At 48.5% G+C, this 22172-nt stretch overlaps 1 long non-coding RNA gene across 3 annotated transcripts in view; it reads right to left on the bottom strand.

The window, feature by feature from the left end:
• Positions 1–6941: 6941 nt before the first annotated feature.
• The window catches only part of LOC144761966 (uncharacterized), a 248625-nt gene continuing 233394 nt past the window's right edge, over positions 6942–22172 (bottom strand). For all 3 annotated transcript variants that reach the window (XR_013595984.1, XR_013595986.1, XR_013595985.1), the window contains 2 exons: positions 7568–7641; positions 6942–7156 (listed from right to left, as the gene is read on the bottom strand). This is a non-coding gene — a long non-coding RNA (uncharacterized LOC144761966). The remainder of the gene's footprint in view (positions 7157–7567; positions 7642–22172) is intronic.

Below are 22172 nucleotides of genomic sequence, written 5' to 3' on the forward strand. Positions count from 1 at the left end.
GGTGTTTACTTTTCTTTCTCCGACTTCAAAGTGAGAGGATTTATGTGACAAGTTTGCTGGATACTGGGATTGGGAGAGGAAAGTCTTTTTGCTACCACACAACATTTAAATGTCTGCATGTGAGCTTTACAAATATTTCAGAATATATCAGAATTAGGACAGCACAAATGAAGCACATTTTTTTGTAATTCTTAAGTGGGGTGGAAACAAATATTTTAACGCGATCAAAACATATCTACATTTCCACACATTATTGTTTGTGCGCTGTATAGTTTTGTCAGTAAAACTGTATGTGCAAATGTAATGGTCATATTCATTGAAAATCTGTTGTCTATAATGGTAGTGCACTACCACACCATGTATACTCCACTTTATGCCACTCTACTCAACACCACTCCATTTTATGACATTCCACTCTTTGCCACTCCACTCGATGCCACTCAATGGCACTCCACAACACTCCATTCAAGGAAACTCCACTCTACGACACTCCATGCCACTCCACTCTGTCCCACTCCACTCTATGAGAATATAAATGAGGGGTTTTACCCAATCAAAGTCACTGGGACCTGGGTTGTAATAGTACTAGGAGGAAGGGGTCCCCGTGTGAACAAAAATGACTAAACATTAATCACAGACTGACACTCACAGAACAGTCAATGTATCCACACTGTTTAATTCTCAATGGGATAAAGTATATTGAATATACATGACAATTTGACAAGGAATAGTGGTTGCAAAGTGCCCAGAGGAGCAGGGAGGGGGGTGAAAGTCAGGTGAGGATGTGAGGATAAAGAGAATTGGTGACATTAAAATCAGTCAATTGGCAATATTCTCTTGACATATTAAATGCAAAACAAACGAACCAAGGGTTCCGGCATTTCAACACAGAGACATACTTCAAATAGTACAATATATGTAACAATGATGGCGTGAAGTTGTCACTAAACAAAGTAGTTGTCGACGTTTCGACCCTCAAATATGCGCAGGGATATTTGGTGCCCTTGCTGTGGGGTCTTCTTCAGGACAAACGGGGGGTAAAGAGGGGGCAGGGAACCTATTAGGAATATTTAAAAGGAAACTGTATTAGGTGACGGAAATCAATTCAAACTAACACAGGGGTACATACATAGTGGACTATTGGAGGCTCCACTCTATGGCACTCCACTTCACAACACTCCAATTCAGTCTATGCCACTCTGTGCCACTCCCCTCTAATCCACTCTATGCAAATCTATTCTACTTCACTCTATGCCACTACATACTAAGACGCTCCTCTTGACGACACTCCACAACACTCTACAACCCTCTACGACCCTTCACTTTATGACACTCCATTCTACGACACTCCATGCCACTCTACACCACTCCACTGTATGCCACTCCATGCTACGCACACCACTCTGACACTTTTCTCCACTGTATGCATCGCAGCTCCACTCCACTCTATGGCACTCCACTCTACAACACTTTACTCAACTCTGCTATGCCACTCTACGCTATGCCATGCTGTGCCCCTCCGCTCTAGGACACTCTATTCTACTCCACTCTACGCAACTCTATACCACTCCATGCCACTCCACTCTCTACAACTCTATGACCCTCCACTAAACTCAACACCCTTCCACTCAACTCAACCCCCTCCACGCTACGCCCCTTCACTCAACTCAACCTCCTCTACTCTACACTTCTTCTATCTATGAACCTCCACTCTACTCTACTCTACAACACTCCACTCAACGACATTCCACTCTCCATCACTCCACTCTATGTCACTCTACTCTAAGACACTCTACTCCACTCTAATTCACTTCTACACTCTACACACTCCACTGTACACCACTCTATGCCACTCCACTCTACAACACTCTATGCTACTCCACTCTATGACACTTTATTCCACTCTATGCCTCTCTACTGCACTCCTTTACTCTACACCACTCCCCTCAACAGCATTTTACTACACTCTACACCACTCATTTCTACACCACACCACTCAAGCAACTCCTTATACTCTATGCCACCTTACTCCACCCTACACCATCCCACTCTACTCTACATGGTATTCTACTCTATGCCACTCTGCTCCACTCTTATGTTCTTCCATTCTACTCTACTCCACTCTACTCAATTCCACTGTACACACTTCCATTACTCTCTGCTCCACCCCACTCTGCGACACTCCATTCCATGAAACTCCACTCTACGACACTCTACTCCACTCTTCCACCCTCCACTCAACGCCACTCCACGCCACTCTCCTCTACAACACTAACATTAAGCCGTGCTGAACAGCAGCCACGCTGGTGTACAACATGGCTAAAACATATTGGCACAGCCAGTAGCTCTTGCATGGGCAAGACCTATTGGCTTTGCCAATGCTTGTTCCAGTCTTTGGTCAACCTGGCCGCTGAGCACTGTCTGGGCTTCACTTGCCTTCTGATTATGGCAGATTTTCTCTTTGGCTTGGAGCCCACAATTGGCTAAGTGCAGGGTACTTTGGGGCAGATTTATGAAGGCCTTGCGCCGCCGGTGCGTCACTTTTAACATGGGAAAAAGTGACGCACCGGCAGCGCAGGGCCTTCATAAATCTGCCCCTTTATATCTTGGCATGATCAAAATCAAATCATTCCAGGGGACAAAAACCAAATGTTCAGAGATGAGAACAGCAGCTGCCTCAGTCATTTGTTTTGCATCCTTTCCAGATATTATGAAATGCCTTCTTATCTGCCAGCTTCTCAACTTTAGGAGAGGCGATGCAGCCTTTTCAAATTGAAAATGGTCCTTTATGAAGCATTTTTTTTTAATCATTTTCCATCTCTCTAAAAAATCAATTGAACCCATTGAATTTTATGTTATACATCGAGAATGACCCACATTTGGACCCAGAATACACCCACTGCGATGGGTCCTGAAATCCTAGTGCTCAGCACCGAGTAACGATAGCTCTGGGCACTTTCCCTGCAAACAAGACAGAGTTGGAAACAGGAAGCAGAACAGGGATTTAACCCCTTAAATGGACCCACCCGGATGCCGAGGGTGGGACTAAGAGGCAATGCCAGGAGAGAGTAAAGTTTAAAAAGCAACACCCTGTTTTTCACTGAAGCGACATCACACACCCCTAAGTGGCCAGGGAGATGGACCCAGTTGTAATCCAGATTATTGGTAACTAAACGGACCATTACCTCCTTGTCCGTCTTCCTCACCAAAGTAATAACCAATGAGCATTCTGCTCCCACAGAAACTCCAAGCAAAAGTTAACATGCTAGTCTCCCTATCCCTCCAATATGGCCCCCAGTGGCTACAACCAATCAGATAAAAGGATACATCATCCTGAGCACGACCTGTTTTTTTGTTTCTGCACTACTCCGAGTGCTGTTCCTGTTCCGTATGCTCCGGTAGGTGGGGGCGGCGGTCCTGCTCTAGCGGACTCTTGGACGGTGTGAAGGTAGCGAGGTTGTGTTATGTTATGTGTCTCCCCCTTCTTTTTGAACTTACTTGGGCACTTTCTCCACAGTCCTGCATTAGCGTATTCTCTGAGGTGCTGTGGTGTTGGACTGTGCTTTGGATGCATTGGATCTGCAGAGTCCTGCTTTAGCGGACTCGGATGGTCTTCCGTGTGTTTTTGGTCATTGCCGCTTCACTTCCTCTGGGGTGAGGAGGGATCTCTGAGTCTCTGTATGGCTCCCTCCTGCCCTGTCTCTTACTGGCTTCCGCGGGATGGCGGCTTGAGTCTTCTGCACTGGTCGTCGGCCTATGGGGGCGTGGCTTCCTGACGGCTCCTTGCGGGCCAGCTCATTGAGACGGTGCCTTATGTAGGGGCTAATTAAGTTGGTATACGCGCTAGGGGCATGCCGATGGCCGGCCTGGGGCGTTTTTTTTCCTAGTAGTTACCATGTCAATAGTACGCTTTTTAAGCGCCCTACCTTGCCGTAGTGGATTATTCAGGCTTTTTTGTTGTGGCAAAGATGGAGGAAGGTGCTGTGTTGCCTTCTGCTCATGTTGGAGAGTCTTCTGGGTCTGCGGACACAGTCCCTTCCCTGGCTATAATCCAACAGATGATTAACACTGCTGTGGCTGCCGCTTTGCGTGACAGGTAGTCTGTCCCTCCCTCTAAAAAGGCTAAATGTGACCCTTGTCCCTCCCAGGACTCTTATGGGGAGGATGATGTAGAACTTAAGGGTCGTTTTGTGCAGGGGTCAGATCTTAAGGATGCTTTTCAGCACATTCGCTACAACTTGTTGTTTCCAGAGTCTGATGTTACTGTGGAAGACACAGATTTCTTTTCACAGTATCAAAAGAAGGAGCCGGAGTCATTGCGGCTCCACTCCTCTGTCTTGAAGGTGTTGGAAGATAAATGGAAGGATATAGATAAAAGTAACTTTCCTAGGTTTTTAGCCAAAAGGTATCCATTGCAAGACTTTGCGGTTAAATATCTGGCCTCGGTGAAGGTGGATTCTTTGATGGCTGGCATGTCTTACCCGGCAGATCCTTTTGATAAAAAGGTGGATGCGGAGGTTAAACACGCTTTGGCTGCTGCCAATTTTTCCATTAGGGCAGCTACCTATTCCTCCTATGCCATCCAGTCTTTGTTGATAGACTTCCAATCGTTGGCTGAATTATTGGACCAGGGCGAGGGTGTTTCTCCCACTCTCGCACTGATGGAGCAACAGGTGCGGATCCTTTCTGACATTTCCTTTGACTCCTAAGGGGGCAGCGGCTTCTACGGCTGGGTCTTCTGTGGCAGCTCATCGCCAGTTGTGGTTACATTCTTGGAAGGCCGATGCTGCGCAGAAGGGTTTACTCATGAAAATCCCTTTTCTGGAGTTAAGCTTTTTGGTGCTCCCTTGGAGGATATAAATCGATATGGTCAAGAAATCTGCAGAGGATCGTAAACTGTTGGCTCCGGAGAGAGCAGGGTGTTCACGTTTTTATGGGGCTCATAGGGCCTTTGGTCCTGCTTGTCAAGGATAGGCTCCTCAGCCTTTTCGTGGAAGGGGGCGTGGCCGGGGTTCTCCGTCCTCTGACAAATCCCAGTTCTTCCTCTTCTGCTCCCTCCAAGTCCTGACTGGGTTGTTCCAGGAGTGGGTCCTGTGGGTGGTCGACTGTCTCTCTTTGTGGACAGCTGGAGACAGACTGTGTTGGATCAATGGGTTCTTCATTTGGTGTCGGAAGGTTTTTGCCTTGGGTTCGTCCAGACTCCCCCAGACTGTTTCCGGGTCACTCCTTGCCCCAGGGATTCTTTGAAGAAGGTGGCTCTGTTGGACGGTGTCCGTTGTCTTGTGGAAAAGGACGCTGTTGTTCCAGTGCCCATGGATCAGCGGGGGCTGGGAGTGTACGCTATTCTCTTCCTGGTAGAGAAACACACCGGGGATCTCAGACCAGTGTTGGATCAAAGTGGCTGAATTGGTTCATTCCTCCCATAAATTTCAAGATGGTGTCCTTGCAGGTGATTGTCCCTCTGTCATCTCAGGGGGATTATCTGGCTTCCATCGACCTGCAGGATGCTTATTTCCATGTACCGGTCCATCTGGACTCTCAGAAGAATCTCCGATTCTGTGTTTTGGTTTTCAGTTTTAAGGTATAACCCTTTGGCCTGTGTTCCTCCCCCCAGGGTCTTTACTAAAGTTCTGGCCCCTCTGAATGGGCATTTTCATGGGAGGGGAATCAGGATATTTCCTTACGTGGATGATTTGTTGACTTCTGCTTCTTCTTTCTCTAAGGCGGAGCTCCATGTCCAGGAGGTTTGCCAGGTCCTGGAGGGTCACAGATTTCTGGTGAATCGGAGGAACTCCTACCTGTTTCTTTCTCAGGATCTGAAGTACATTGGGGCTCTTTTCAGGACTCAATTGGGGTTGGCGTTCCTGCCTCCTGCACGGAAATTGACTCTAATGTCGGAGATTCGGTCCCTGTTGTCGGGGACGTGCTCTCCTGTGAGACTTTTGGTTGAGGGTCTAGGGTCTGATGTCCACCTCATTGTTACTGGTCCCGTGGACTCGTCTCCATTTGTATTCTGTGGTGAACCATATATTGTCTCATTGGCGCCCCTGTGGTCAGGATTTAAATGAACGACGATCATCTATCCAGGGGTCGTCCATTTCTGATTGTTCCCTCTCGAGTGGCCACTACGGATGCCAGTGTGTTGGGCTGGGGGGCTACTCTGGATGATTCTTCGGTGCAGGGCAAGTGGACAAAGGCTCTGATGTCTTGTTCCTCCAATTACAGGGACCTGAAGGTGGTTTAGTTGGGTCTCTTAGCGTTCGTTGCCTTGCTGGAGGGTCACCATGTTCAGGTCCAGACTGACAACCAGGTGGTTATGTTATACATCAATCATCAGGGGGTTTCAGGGTTCGTTCCCTCAGTTGCCTCAGTCACCTTGTTTGTTCCTGGGCGGAATCAAATTTGGCACCCCTGTCGGAAGATTATCTCCCTTGCCGGTAGAATGTGGTGGCAGACTGTTTGAGCAGGGGCTTTCCCTCCATGGGGTCTTTGTCTCTGACCCAGGTGATGTTCCAGAAGTTGCAGAGGAAGTTTGGGTGTCTGGTGGTGGACTTGTTTGTGTCTCCGATCAATGCCAAGCACAGTTGTTTCTGCATAATTATGCTTTGTCCGGAAGGTTAGAGGGTGGATGCAATGTCCTTCCTGTGGCTGAGGGGCCTGTTGTATGCCTTTCCGTTGGTTCCCCTGATTCCGGCTGTGTTGCAGAAGATCAGGAGGGAGGGGGCTTTGGTCCTTCTGGTGGTCCTGGGTTGGCTATTAAGGAAAACAAGGGACCCCTATGAATATAGCTAGCTGTAACATAGGGAATTTAACAGAGGTAAAGAAAGTTATAGCTAGAACAAGGATATCTACCTAAATATCAACAACATAAATACCCATCTTGCTAGGAGTAAGGACACCCTATTCGTACAATATTGACACTGGAGGGGGATATTGTGATATATTTATTACTTTATTTTTGGATATAAAAATTTCACATTTGTTTTATTATTTTTCTTTTACATTCGATCTTTTATATATAACAGATATTAGCAGATATTGACAATCAATATATACAAATCCAATAAATGGACGGTGCGTTGATTCAGGCAGTGCGGCAGATGTCTACAACGCGCGTTTCGGCATACATGCCTTCATCAGGTAGCCGTCTATTGCACTATAAAATATACAATAATAATTACATTAATTGTTATGTGGGTGTCTCCTTTGAATATCAATGATTATAACAGCAAGAGGTATTTACAACATGAAAATTAAGTAAAACAGTTTGTGCTTACACTTTATGGAAACCATAACCTTTTAAAAAGTCACCATATATACATACATACAAAACTATTAGACCTGCATGAGTAAGGTCATATCAATGAGCAATCTATACAGTTTTATCCTGAAAACAGTATTATATGTACATATTTGCATTTGTATACAAGTTATTGCAATTATTCTACCCTTTTGAATCTCTGCTGACTGACACATGCATATCAGTTGGATGACAACTATAACATACTTAATTAGTAGAATATTTATACTTATATATTTACATATACAAGGAGGCGCATATTCTTACCAACCAAGGCCCATTGGTGATGAAAATAGAAGATGTATTGTGGCTTCAATTTATCCTTCCTAAAGATGTAACGACTGCAAAAAAAGTAGCAAGCATAAAATTTATATAGCCTTGTTTGTTGTAAAATAGACGATATTTCTATAACGTATGAGAAAGATGGAAACTTTGTCGATCATAATGCATTTATCCAGATCCTTTGACCACATTACGACATCAGGTACTGACTTGTACCCAGTGAAATAATCTCTAGTTTATACTAATTTATGCTAACAGATTATCGGGAAACACTCGAACTACAGACCTGGACATGTTGTGAGAATGATTTCTATTGCATAGGAAAAAGGTCGCTAGAAGAGTACTGGGTGACACTATCGCCATAATAACAACAGAATAGACAGCGACTACTTACATTCAATAGATAGCGGATGGACATAGACGTCTTAATTACATATGGTTTGGAACCAGACACTGTAGCCGGCTGATTACACTGTATAGATGAAAATATATATATATATATATATATATATATGATGAAGCGAATTCAAATTTAGTCGGAAGAGATCGACATAACAACTTGCTAGGCGATTTTCTATTGCATAGAAGAAAGATCGCTAGAAGAGTACTGAGTGACACTGAAACTACAATAACAGCAGAGCAGACAGCGACTACTTACATTCAATAGATAGCGGATGGACATAGACGTCTTAGTTAATTATGATTCGGAACCAGACACTGTATCCGGCCGGTTACACTGTATAGATGAAAAAATATATATATGATAAAGAGAATAAAAATTATGTTGGAAGAATTCGACATAACCACTCGCTAGGTGATTTTTTGTTGCATGATGAAGCTTTACCTATATTTGTAGAGAATACTGTAGAACGATAATTCTAAGATTCTTCTTGATTTCGATAGGCTCGATTTCTTGTTCTATAGATAGACAGATAAGAACAACCATAAGATTATGTAACTATATTATTTATGGTCCGTAGCCATCTCCGATCTATACGTTTACCTGAATGAAGTAGAGTTTGAAAAGAATAATGAAGCACTACGTAGTCTCTCCGTAGTTTTCAGCCGGAGAAAACATGATGTGCAATGGTAATTTCAGCCTAGGGGATCACGGCGGAAAACTCCTAAAGTAAATATAACGATTTGACTAATTATCGATATAACCATACTATTGAAATTACGTCTAGTGGGGATTCGTACAGGGAACAACTATCATGATTAGCGATTTACCTGAGAATGTAAAGGATGTTCTGATGCGGAACGTCGCAGTAAGTGTGTCTACTGGTAGGCTTAACCGTCTGAAATGTTTTGGGCGTATGACAATGTCTTAAGTTCAAACCCGTCCTCCGGGACAGCCAATGAGAAAGGTCTAAATTGTTTCACACAGGTGATTCTCATTAATGACTCTAGGAGGGGGAGAGGTAGAAGATGCTGCAGTGGAAGGTAAAGCACGGAGCGGATATACTAGCGTGACGCTCCAGTAGAAGCAAAATAGACTCTATAACCGAGGAAAGACTCAGTAGTGCCCCGACACTAAAGAGCAAGGAAATATATCCTAAGTAAGGGTGAGCTTGTATTCACGATTTGTTACCGCAAAAACCTCTAACTACGCGACATATGTTTACGAACTAAAATAAAAACTGAAATTTGTTTTTTATGACAGATAACACAATAGTAATAAAACTATTCAGCGTGAAACCATCGATTTATTCCCTGTTGTGTCGCTCAATAAATGGAGAAGATGGTATGTGTCCTGTATATATACTAAGCCGCTAAAGAGACTATAACTGTGACAGAACTTGTTAGATCAGCAGTTATGATATTTGATAAGTGTAGCATATCACTAGAATAATATATATAGAAAAGATCGGATATTTGGCAAAGTAAGGCTTAAATGAAACCCATGAAGGAATAGAAAGAATTATGGAGCCTCAATACCTCACAGTGAAGGGCATGAATATGGGCCTTGGTAAAACACATTTTCTTAATTGAATTACATCAAAAGCCAAAAGAGTTTATATAACAGAGACTTGTATGCAGTACCTGAGTGATTCATAGTATATACGCAGTGATTTTATACATTTTGGCAAATGCCCCATGGTTTCCTCTGTTGTTGGCGGTGCATCCAGGTTGGACGTTGCCTTTCCGCCGTATCCCTTAATGGGCCCTCTGGTTCCTCTTCCAGTGTTCTGGTCCATGGGTCTGCAGGCTTGGCTCTGAACGGTGTTCCCTGATCCAGAGTGGTTGTCTGTGGAGGCTTCAGGTCATATCCAGCAGTCCAGGAGACCCTCAACTTTGAAGTCTTACACTAAGCATTGGGACAACTTTGCTAGTTGGTGTCTGTGCCATGGTTGGCCTGTTGAGAGTTTGGAACCTGCTCGGGTCCTGGGTTTTTTGAAGGAACGTTTTGATTTGGGCTTAGCCCTTCTTACCCTCCGTGCTCAGTGGGCAGCCATTAGAGCTTTTCATGGTCTCCCTTTTGTATATGTGGAGCCCTTGGTGGCTCGTCTTTTCAAGTCTCTGGTCTTTCAACGCCCTGGGACCTTCCGTTGGTGTTGGCGGCTTTACAAGGGGTTCCCTTTGAGCCCATGGGCTCGGTGGACTTGACATTTTTGATACTAAAGGTGGTGTTTTTGGTGGCTATTGCCTCTTCCAGACGTGTTGGTGAGTTGGGAGCTTTCCTGCGGTCTGCTCCTTGTTTGTGGATTTTGGAGGATAGGGTGGTCTTCCGTGTTCATCCTACTTTTGTGCCTAAGGTGGACTCTTTCTTTCATCGTTCTGCGAAGGTGGTACTCCCTGTTTTCTTTCCTGTTCCTTCGGAGGAGGAGTCTCAGTTTAACCTTTTGGATATTAAGCGTGCTTTAGTGATTTATTTGTCTCGCACAGCTTCCTTTTGTAAGGGGCACAATGTGTTCGTCACTTTTGGTCTGGCTCGGCAGGGCCTGAAGAAGTCTCTTTCCACTCTAAGTAGGTGGATTAAGGAGGCTATTCTATTAGTGTATGGTGTCCAGTCTGTGGTTCCCTCTCATCCTATTCTGGGGCATTCTACTAGATCTGTTGCTGTTTCTTGGGCCGCCTTTAAGGGTGTTTCCATGGAGGATATTTGCAGGGCAGCCACTAGCTCTTCTCCTCTTACCTCCATGTCTCATTACCGGCTTGAGGTTGGGAGTGGTGCTTCTATTGGCTTTGCCCCTTCGATCTGTGGTTTCTTGCAATGTATGTCTCTCTCCATTGTTGTCAATAAAGTTTTTTTTGTACTGCCTTTCCTTGTGTGGGCTGTGTTTCCTATCCATGAAGCTGATATTGCTTTGGTATCTGCTCATTCGTTATTACTGTTGCGAGGAAGACGGACGAGGAAGTAATGCCCCGGTTACTTACTGGTAATCTTCATTACTCCAAGTCCTAGTCTTCCTCACCACAGTATAGTTTCCCTTCCCTCCTGGCCCTGTGCTGTGGCTTCATGTCTACCGCTTTGTTTACAGGTCATGCTCTGGATGATGTATACTTTTATCTGATTGGTTGTAGCCACTGGTGCCATATTGGAGGCATAGGGAGTGTCGGACGTCACCAGATTCCGGGCAGAAACCGACTCCTCAGAAGTGTAGACAGTGTCCCACTCTGTTCCCACGACACAACACTCCCTGCGGTTAATGATCACACACAGGAAGGGAGGTGACGCCAGAAAAGAGAGAGACCTAAAACCCTTAGGTCTCCTAGTATGAAGACAGGGTACTCGGATGTAGTACACAAAAAGAATCAGCAGCCTGCAGGGGAGAGAAGAACACAAGCAAACAATACACGACTTAGTATTCAACAATAAACTACATGCATCAGCTTTCTGTATTGAGTGTGCTGCAGGGCTCTTACCTGACCAACATGTGAAAGACACCCAAAAGGTATCCACGTAAAACAAAACATACGAACCAAAAAAGGGGAGTGGATACTTAGGTCTCTCTTGGATATAAAATGAATCCACTGAAGCAATGAGGTTGTTTAACACAGTCACGAGTTTTTTCCAAAACGGAAGAGTCAGGACATAAACGTACTCCAGGGTATGTGATACTCCTCACAGAATCCTTGAAGGAAAAACAAATAAAGTTCTCTCCAGAGGAGTTGTTTCTCGGGCTTCTTTGCCCACAAAATAGCTGCAGGACGCTAACACTCGGCGTCTTTCAAAATACAAACAAACGGGAAAAAACAAAACCCTTGGCAATTGTCCTGTCAGATAACTGACACGCCGGGGAAACCTTCGCGGCTCTCTAGTTCTCAGGGATGAGTGAACAGGGTCCCAGCGGGGACTCGCAGGGTGAAGTCGAGGAACGCTGCTTCCAGGTTCTCCCAGCAGCCGGTAGGAACGAAGAACAAAAACTATCCAGAGATCACGGCGGCAGGGTAGATTTGCACTAAGCCGCGTGGAGAGTCTCGAGGAACAGACTGCCAGAGCCGACGCGGCGGAGCGCGCGTCAGCGGTTTGGGACGAGGAAAAAGACACGATCCAGTACAACGGAACAAGGTCAGTAACGGAAGATCCAAGGGTCGGGTCTCGGGCAGGAATCCAATTGAAAACCAAGCACCGCCGATAGGGGAAAGGAGACATAAGAACCTCCCAGTCGGCCTTTGATTGGTGCATGAGAATCGTAGTCTGCTGCAAGGCGCCCCAAGGCATTCTGGGACTTGTAGTCCCTGTCAGGCAAAATATACCCTACAACACACTCAGCACATGCCCTAAGAGCTCCGGGTCCTAACAGGGAGGCTTGTATGTTAAGTTTTGCTTGGAGTGTCTGTGGGAGCAGAATGCTCATTGGGTATTACTGTGGCGAGGAAGACTAGGACTCGGAGTAATGAAGATTACCAGTAAGTAACCAGGGCATTACAATGGACTAGAATTTTATTAACCCCTCCCATGCTCGTCATGAGCCACAGCAACGGTTCCCGTGTGCTCATGACGAGCTCAGCTCGTCATGAGCCGTGGAACGCTCACACGCGGGGCTAATTCCCCTGCTGTGCTGAGCGTTCCATTAAACGGGCGTGGTCGTGACGCGCTCAGCTCGTCATGAGCACCGGGGCGCTGTGCGCTTCCCCCCTCCCCCAGCACAGCAGGGGAATGTGCCCCGCAGCCAAGGGGTTAAAGTTTACTTTACCTGTCACTATAGCGAGACATAGGCTCTATCAGCTTTCAGCAGGTATTTGGAAATGCATGAAAATAAGCATTATTAAGTGTGTCAGAGGCAAACTGCTTTCGGATGCACAAAATACCCTGGTTCTTTTGAAGCAGTGAATAGCACCGAAGGCGCTCCCTTGGCAGGTCACGTGCTCCTGTGAACTGCTCTGAAATCCCTCTCCGTTGCCATCAGCACAGCTCCCCAATTCTTTCTTTTGAAGGCCAGTGAGTGACACGAAAATGCACTTATTATTTTCTTTGCCAGCTCAGCATCAAAATAATGGTTAGCATATTGACTCACAATGGCTTCCATACTGGGGGTAATTACATATCAGCACTGGGTAAGGAAGGTTTCCTTGCATTACTAGAGGCAACACATGCGCAGTAAAAGCAGCTTGAGGCCTGGCACTGAAGGCTTTGGGAAAAACCTTCTCACCTCTGTGAAAACTGCTCTCAAACTCGTTCCATAAACTTGAAATGTACCAGACTGTAAACACAAAACACTATTTCTGAATCTACAGAGGGTGGGAGAGCGCCAAGAAAAACCCCACAATGAGAGTAAAATCTAATACTCGTGGCTTGTGAGGTCACCTGCTGATGCTTCTAGGAGCTAGGCGGCGTGGTAGACTGTTAAAGGGTCTAATAACACAAGTTTGATTACACTCATTTTGAATGATGTGTACCCAAAACCAATTGAGTGCAATATAGAAAATCTTCAACCCCACATTCCTTTTTTTGACCAATTGAAAAGCTGAATTGGCCGAAAAAAACACTGTTTTTCAGCGTCAGGTGAAAGGCGGGCTGAACAAGTGGCAATTCTGGGGAGGGCACTTTTAGGGGGTCTCAACAGGCATCAGAGGTGGGCGCAGGGGGGTCACAACAGGCATCAGAGGTGGGTGTGGAAGGGTCACAGCAGGCATCAGAAGTGGGTGGGGGTCCCAACAGGCATCAGAAGTGGGTGGGGGTCCCAACAGGCATCAGAAGTGGGTGAGGGGTCCCAACAGGCATCAGAAGTGGGTGAGGGGTCACAACAGGCATCATAAATGGGTGGGGGGTCACAACAGGCATCAGAAGTGGGTATGGAAGTGTCACAACAGGCATCGGAGATGGGTGTGGGAGGGTCACAACAGGCATCAGAAGTGGGTGGGGGTCACAGCAGGCATCAGTGGTGGGTGGGGGGTCACAACAGGCATCAGAAGTGGGTGGGGGGTCACAGCAGGCATCAGTGGTGGGTGGGGGGTCACAACAGGCATCAGTTGTGGGTAGGGGGTCACAACAGGCTTCAGAAGTGGGTATGGAAGGGTCACAACGGCATCGGAGGTGGGTGTGGGAGGGTCACAACAGGCATCAGAAGTGGGTGGGGGAGGGTCACAACAGGTATCAGAAGTGGGTAGGGGGTCACAACAGGCATCAGAAGTGGGTGGGGGGTCACAACCGGCATCAGAAGTGGGTATGGAAGGGTCACAACGGCATCGGAGGTGGGTGGGGGAGGGTCACAACAGGCATCAGAAGTGGGTGGGGGGTCACAACAGGCATCAGAAGTGGGTAGGGGGTCACAACAGGCATCAGAAGTGGGTAGGGGGTCACAACAGGCCTCAGAAGTGGGTGGGGGGGTCACAACAGGCATCAGAAGTGGGTGGGGGGGTCACAACAGGCATCAGAAGTGGGTGGGGGGTCACAACCGGCATCAGAAGTGGGTATGGAAGGGTCACAACGGCATCGGAGGTGGGTGGGGGTCACAGCAGGCATCAGTGGTGGGTGGGGGGTCACAACAGGCATCAGAAGTGGGTGGGGGGTCACAGCAGGCATCAGTGGTGGGTGGGGGGTCACAACAGGCATCAGTTGTGGGTAGGGGGTCACAACAGGCTTCAGAAGTGGGTATGGAAGGGTCACAACGGCATCGGAGGTGGGTGTGGGAGGGTCACAACAGGCATCAGAAGTGGGTGGGGGAGGGTCACAACAGGTATCAGAAGTGGGTAGGGGGTCACAACAGGCATCAGAAGTGGGTGGGGGGTCACAACCGGCATCAGAAGTGGGTATGGAAGGGTCACAACGGCATCGGAGGTGGGTGGGGGAGGGTCACAACAGGCATCAGAAGTGGGTGGGGGGTCACAACAGGCATCAGAAGTGGGTAGGGGGTCACAACAGGCATCAGAAGTGGGTGGGGGGGTCACAACAGGCATCAGAAGTGGGTGGGGGGTCACAACAGGCATCAGAAGTGGGTGGGGGGTCACAACCGGCATCAGAAGTGGGTATGGAAGGGTCACAACGGCATCGGAGGTGGGTGGGGGGGTCACAACAGGCTTCAGAAGTGGGTATGGAAGGGTCACAACGGCATTGGAGGTGGGTGGGGGGGTCACAACAGGCATCAGAAGTGGGTGGGGGGGTCACAACAGGCATCAGAAGTGGGTGGGGGGTCACAACCGGCATCAGAAGTGGGTATGGAAGGGTCACAACGGCATCGGAGGTGGGTGGGGGGGTCACAACAAGCACCACAAGTGGGCGCCGGTAGCTCACCAGTCTCCCCCTGTGATGTCCACTGTGATGGGCGCATCTTTGGTCTATTCTGTTCCAGATTCTGCATTGAAGCCTTCCTGTTGCACGGAGTGCTCATGGGTCGGCTCTGAAAGGCCATACATGTGGCTGCTGGTCCTTCGTGTTTTCCCTTCTCTTTCTGTCTCCCACTCTCTCTGCTCATCAGACCCTCTTTTATCCGTCCTGATGTCCTTCTTCACATCTGGTCCGTGACTAAATTCCACCTCACTGTGAAGGCAGAACATTCTGAGGATAATTGTGCAATTTCAACCCTCGATCCCCATCGCCCAAGAAAGAGTAGATGGAGGATTCTACACCCCTGTGCCAGTCACCAGGGTGCATAGAGGGGGTGGTTGTGGGGACATCATGCCGAAGAGATGCTTCTGCATCAAGCGGGCAGCCTCCAGCTAGAGTTATGCAGAGTCACGGCCTCCAGCTACGGCTCTGCAGAGCCACGGCCTCCGTCTCGGGCTATGCAGAGTCACGGCCTCCAGCTAGAGCTCTGCAGAGCCACGGCCTCCGGCTCGGGCTATGCAGAGTCACGGCCTCTGGCTAGAGTTATGCAGAGACACAGCCTCCAGCTAGAGCTATGCAGATCCACAGCCTCCAGCTAGAGCTATGCAGAGCCACGGCCTCCGGCTCGGGCTATGCAGAGTCACGGCCTCCGGCTCGGGCTATGCAGAGTCACGGCCTCCGGCTCGGGCTATGCAGGGCAACGGCCTCTGGCTCGGGCTATGCAGAGTCACGGCCTCCAGCTACGGCTCTCCAGAACCACGGCCTCAGGCTAGGGATATGCAGAGCCATGGCCTCCAGCTAGGGCTATGCAGGGCCACGGCCTCCGGCTAGGGATATGCAGAGCCACAGCCTCCAGCTAGAGCTATGCAGGGCCACGGCCTCCGGCTAGAGCTATGGAGAGACACAGCCTCCAGCTAGAGCTATGCAGAGCCACGGCCTCCGGCTCGGGCTATGCAGAGTCACGGCCTCCGGCTCGGGCTATGCAGGGCCACGGCCTCCAGCTAAGGCTATGCAGGGCCACGGCCTCTGGCTCGGGCTATGCAGAGCCACGGCCTCCAGCTACGGCTCTCCAGAACCACGGCCTCCGGCTAGGGATATGCAGAGCCATGGCCTCCAGCTAGGGCTATGCAGGGCCACGGCCTCCCGCTAGGGATATGCAGAGCCACAGCCTCCAGCTAGAGCTATGCAGGGCCACGGCCTCCGGCTAGGGATATGCAGAGCCACAGCCTCCAGCTAGAGCTATGCAGAGCCACGGCCTCCGGCTCGAGCTATGCAGAGCCATGGCCTCCGGCTCGGGCTATGCAGGGCCACGGCCTCCGGCTAGGGATATGCAGAGCCACAGCCTCCAGCTAGAGCTATGCAGAGCCACGGCCTCCGGCTCGGGTTATGCAGAGCCACGGCCTCCGGCTCGGGCTATGCAGAGCCACGGCCTCCGGCTCGGGCTATCCAGAGCCACGGCCTCCAGCTAGGGCTATGCAGGGCCACGGCCTCCAGCTAGGGCTATGCAGGGCCACGGCCTCTGGCTCGGGCTATGCAGAGCCACGGCCTCCAGCTAGGGATATGCAGAGCCACGGCCTCCAGCTAGGGATATGCAGAGCCACGGCCTCCAGCTGGGGCTATGCAGGGCCACGGCCTCCGGTTAGGGCTATGCAGAGCCACGGCCTCCAGCTAGGGCTATGCAGAGCCACGGCCTCCGGCTAGGGCTATGCAGAGCCACGGCCTCCAGCTAGGGCTACGCAGGGCCACGGACTCCGGCTCGGACTATGCAGAGCCACGGCCTCCAGCTACGGCTCTCCAGAGCCACGGCCTCCGGCTAGGGCTATGCAGATCCACGGCCTCCGGCTCGGGCTATGCAGAGCCACGGCCTCCAGCTAGGGCTATGCCGGGCCACGGCCTCCGGCTAGGGATATGCAGAGCCACAGCCTCCAGCTAGAGCTATGCAGAGCCACGGCCTCTGGCTCGGGCTATGCAGAGCCACGGCCTCCGGCTTGGGCTATGCAGAGCCACGGCCTCCAGCTAGGGCTATGCAGGGACACGGCCTCCAGCTAGGGCTATGCAGGGCCACGGCCTCTGGCTCGGGCTATGCAGAGCCACGGCTTCCAGCTACGGCTCTCCAGAACCACAGCCTCCGGCTAGGGATATGCAGAGCCATGGCCTCCAGCTATGGCTATGCAGGGCCACGGCCTCCGGCCAGGGATATGCAGAGCCACGGCCTCCGGCCAGGGATATGCAGAGCCACAGCCTCCAGCTAGATCTATGCAGAGCCACGGCCTCCGGCTCGGGCTATGCAGAGCCACGGCCTCCGGCTCGGGCTATGCAGAGCCACGGCCTCCAGCTAGGGCTATGCAGGGCCACGGCCTCCAGCTAGGGCTATGCAGGGCCATGGCCTCTGGCTCGGGCTATGCAGAGCCACGGCCTCCAGCTACGGCTCTCCAGAACCACGGCCTCCGGCTAGGGATATGCAGAGCCACGGCCTCCAGCTAGGGCTATGCATGGCCTCGGCCTCCGGTTAGGGCTATGCAGATCCACGGCCTCCAGCTAGGGCTATGCAGAGCCACGGCCTCCAGCTAGGGCTATGCAGGGCCACGGCCTCCAGCTAGGGCTATGCAGAGCCACGGCCTCCAGCTACGGCTCTCCAGAACCACGGCCTCCAGCTAGGGATATGCAGAGCCACGGCCTCCAGCTAGGGCTATGCAGAGCCACGGCCTCCAGCTAGGGCTATGCAGGGCCACCGCCTCCGGTTAGGGCTATGCAGAGCCACGGCCTCCAGCTAGGGCTATGCAGAGCCATGGCCTCCAGCTAGGGCTATGCAGAGCCACGGCCTCCGGATAGGGCTATGCAGGGCCACGGCCTACGGCTAGGGCTATGCAGAGCCACAGCCCCCGGCTAGGGCTATGCACAGTCACGGCCTCCAGCTACGGCTCTCCAGAGCCACGGCCTCCAGTTAGGGCTATGCAGAGCCACGGCCTCCAGCTAGGGCTATGCAGGGCCTCGGCCTCCGGTTAGGGCTATGCAGAGCCACGGCCTCCAGCTAGGGCTATGCAGAGCCACGGCCTCCAGCTAGGTCTATGCAGGGCCACGGCCTCCGGCTCGGGCTATGCAGAGCCACGGCCTCCAGCTACGGCTCTCCAGAACCACGGCCTCCGGCTAGGGATATGCAGAGCCACGGCCTCCAGCTAGAGCTATGCAGAGCCACGGCCTCCAGCTAGGGCTATGCAGGGCCACGGCCTCCGGCTAGGGCTATGCAGAGCCACGGCCTCCAGCTAGGGCTATGCAGAGCCATGGCCTCCAGCTAGGGCAATGCAGGGCCACGGCCTCCAGCTACGGCTCTCCAGAGCCACGTCCTCCGGCTAGGGCTATGCAGATCCACGGCCTCCGGCTAGGGCTATGCACAGTCACGGCCTCCAGCTACGGCTCTCCAGAGCCACGGCCTCTGGCTAGGGCTATGCAGAGCCACGGCCTCCGGATAGGGCTATGCAGGGCCACGGCCTCCGGCTAGGGCTATGCAGAGCCGCAGCCCCCGGCTAGGGCTATGCACAGTCACGGCCTCCAGCTACGGCTCTCCAGAGCCACGGCCTCCGGCTAGGGCTATGCAGAGCCACGGCCTCCGGCTAGGGCTATGCAGGGCCACAGCCTCCAGCTCGGGCTATGCAGGGCCATGGCCTCTGGCTAGGGTTATGCAGAGCCACGGCCTCCAGCTAGGGCTATGCAGGGCCACGGCCTCCGGTTAGGGCTATGCAGATCCATGGCCTCCGGCTAGGGCTATGCAGAGCCACAGCCCCTGGCTAGGGCTATGCACAGTCACGGCCTCCAGCTACGGCTCTACAGAGCCAGGGCCTCCGGCTAGGGCTATGCAGAGCCACAGCCTCCAGCTCGGGCTATGCAGGGCCACAGCCTCTGGCTAGGGTTATGCAGAGCCACAGGCCTCCAGCTAGGGCAATGCAGGGCCACGACCTCCGGCTAGGGCTGTGTAGGGCCACAGCCTCCGGCTAGTGCTATGCAGAGCCACGGCCTCCGGCTAGGGCTATGCAGAGCCACGGCCTCCGGCTAGGGCCATGCAGAGCCGCGGCCTCCGGCTAGGGCTATGCAGAGCCACGGCCTCCGGCTAGGGCTATGCAGAGCCACGGCCTCCGGCTAGGGATATGCAGGGCCACGGCCTCCGGCTAGAGCTATGCAGAGCCACGGCCTCAGGCTAGGGCTATGCAGGGCCACGGCTTCCGGTTAGGGCTATGCAGAGCCACGGCCTCCGGCTGGCGCTATGCAGAGCCACAGCCTCCGGCTAGCACTATGCAAAGCCACAACCTCCGGCTAGGGCTTTGCAGGGTCACATCCTATGGCTAGGGCTATGCAGAGCCACGGTATGCAGACAAAATATCAAAATTTAAATATCGATATACAATAATATCGATGTTTAAATATCAAAGGGACATAATATAGAAGGTAAGTAATATCGATAGATAATAATATCGAAATTATTAATATCAGTTTTAAATATCGATGTTAGTAATATCGATGTTAATAATTTCGATGTTACTAATATCGATTTTTATATTATTTTTTGTATATTATTATGTGTTTATTATGTTTTTAATGTATTTTAATATAATTTAAATATTTTATGTATTTTAGTACTGTAGCGGGTTGTGGGTTTATAGGGGAGTAGGGTGGGAAGTAATTTAATTATATTATATTAATTATTAATTAATAGGAATTATAAATTAATTTGAATTAATTTGTAATTAATTTAAATTAATTGGTAATTAATTTTTATTAATTGATAATTATGTTCTGTAGCGGGTTGTGGGTTTATAGGGGAATAGGGTGGGAAGTAATTTAATTATACTAAATTAATTATTAATTAGTAGGACTTATAAATAGATTGGAATTAATTTGTAATTAATTTTAATTAATTGGTAATTAAATTGTATTAATTGATTAATTGATAATTATGTTCTGTAGCGGGTTGTGGGTTTATAGGGGAATAGGGTGGGTAGTATTTAAATTATACAAAATTAATTATTAATTATTAGGAAATATAAATTAATTTTAATTAATTGGTAATTAATTCTAATTAGTTGGTAATTACGTTTTATTAATTGATTAATTGATAATTATGTTCTGTAGTGGGTTGTGGGTTTATAGGAGAATAGGGTGGGAAGTAATTTAAATGCAATTAAGTAATAATGTTTTTCAATTAATTATTTTGGTAATTAGATAAATGTTTATTAATTATTAATTGGTAATTAAACATTATTAAATGGTATTATTTAATAATATTTTAGTTAAATATTTATTGCTAATCATGTTTTTAATAAGTATGTATTGGTATTTGTAAATTGTTTATATTTATTTAATAGTTACGTTTTTTATTAATTAAAAATAGTTTTTTATTTATAAGTATGTTATTTTTACCTCTACGCTATCCAACACTTTCCCTACTGTTGCACTCTTTGGAGTGGGAATAGTAATTTTTACCCCTACGCTATCCAACACTTTCCCTACTGTTGCACTCTCTGGAGTTGGAATAGTAATTTGTACCCCTACGCTATCCAACACTTTTCCTACTGTTGCACTTTCTGGAGTTGGAATAGTAATTGTTACCCCTACGCTATCCAACACTTTCCCTACTGTTGCACTCTCTGGAGTGGTAATAGTAATTGTTACCCCTACGCTATCCAACACTTTCCCTACTGTTGCCCTCTCTGGAGTGGGAATAGTAATTGTTACCTCTACGCTATCCAACACTTTCCCTACTGCTGCACTCTCTGGAGTTGGAATAGTAATTGTTACCACTACCCTATCCAACACTTTCCCTACTGTTGCACTCTCTGGAGTGGGAATAGTAATTGTTACCCCTACGCTATCCAACACTTTCCCTACTGTTGCACTCTCTGGAGTTGGAATAGTTATTGTTACCCCTACGCTATCCAACACTTTCCCTACTGTTGCACTATCTGGAGTTGGAATAGTAATCGTTACCACTATGCTATCCAACACTTTCCCTACTGTTGCACTCTCTGGAGTGGGAATAGTAATTGTTACCCCTACGCTATCCAACACTTTCCCTACTGTTGCACTCTCTGGAGTGGGAATAGTAATTGTTACCCCTACGCTATCCAACACTTTCCCTACTGTTGCACTCTTTGGAGTGGGAATAGTAATTTTTACCCATACGCTATCCAACATTTACTTACTTTTTTTAATTTGTTGTACATTTTTATTAATAGTTATTTATATTAATATTTTATGTTTATACATTTATTTGTAATTTATTATATTTTAATTTATTTATAAGTTATTAAAATATTTTTTAGAGTTTATTATTAATGAAGTATATACTATGTATTATATCTTTATTATTATTTGTTTTTATTACATAATTTATTATTTTTAAATATTATAATATATTTTTAACTATGTTTATTATATTTATAAGTATTATTTTATTAATATTACATTTTTATTTTAATTAAAAAAACGATATTTTTCAAAAAACGATATTTTTGACATCTATATTATTTTTTCGATATTTTTGTACTTACCTTGTTAGGAATAGGATATCGATATTATTGTAATCGATATTTTTGTTGCAATATTTTTGCATGTAGATATTTTTGTGTTCGATATTTTGTCATAGATTCCAGAGCCACAGCCTCCAGCTAGCGCTATGCAGAAACACAGCTTACGACTGTTGCTATGCAGAGCTACAGCCTCCATCTAGGGCTATGCAGAGCCACAGCTTCCAGCTAGGTCTATGCAGAGCCACAGCCTCCAGCTAGACCTATGATAAAATACATCCTGCGGCTAGCGCAATACAGAGTCACAGCCTCCGGCTAGGGCTATGTAGAACCACAGCCTCCAGCTGGGCTATGCAGAACC

The sequence above is a fragment of the Lissotriton helveticus genome, chromosome 6, assembly GCF_964261635.1.
Source record: "Lissotriton helveticus chromosome 6, aLisHel1.1, whole genome shotgun sequence".
NCBI lineage: Eukaryota > Metazoa > Chordata > Amphibia > Caudata > Salamandridae > Lissotriton > Lissotriton helveticus.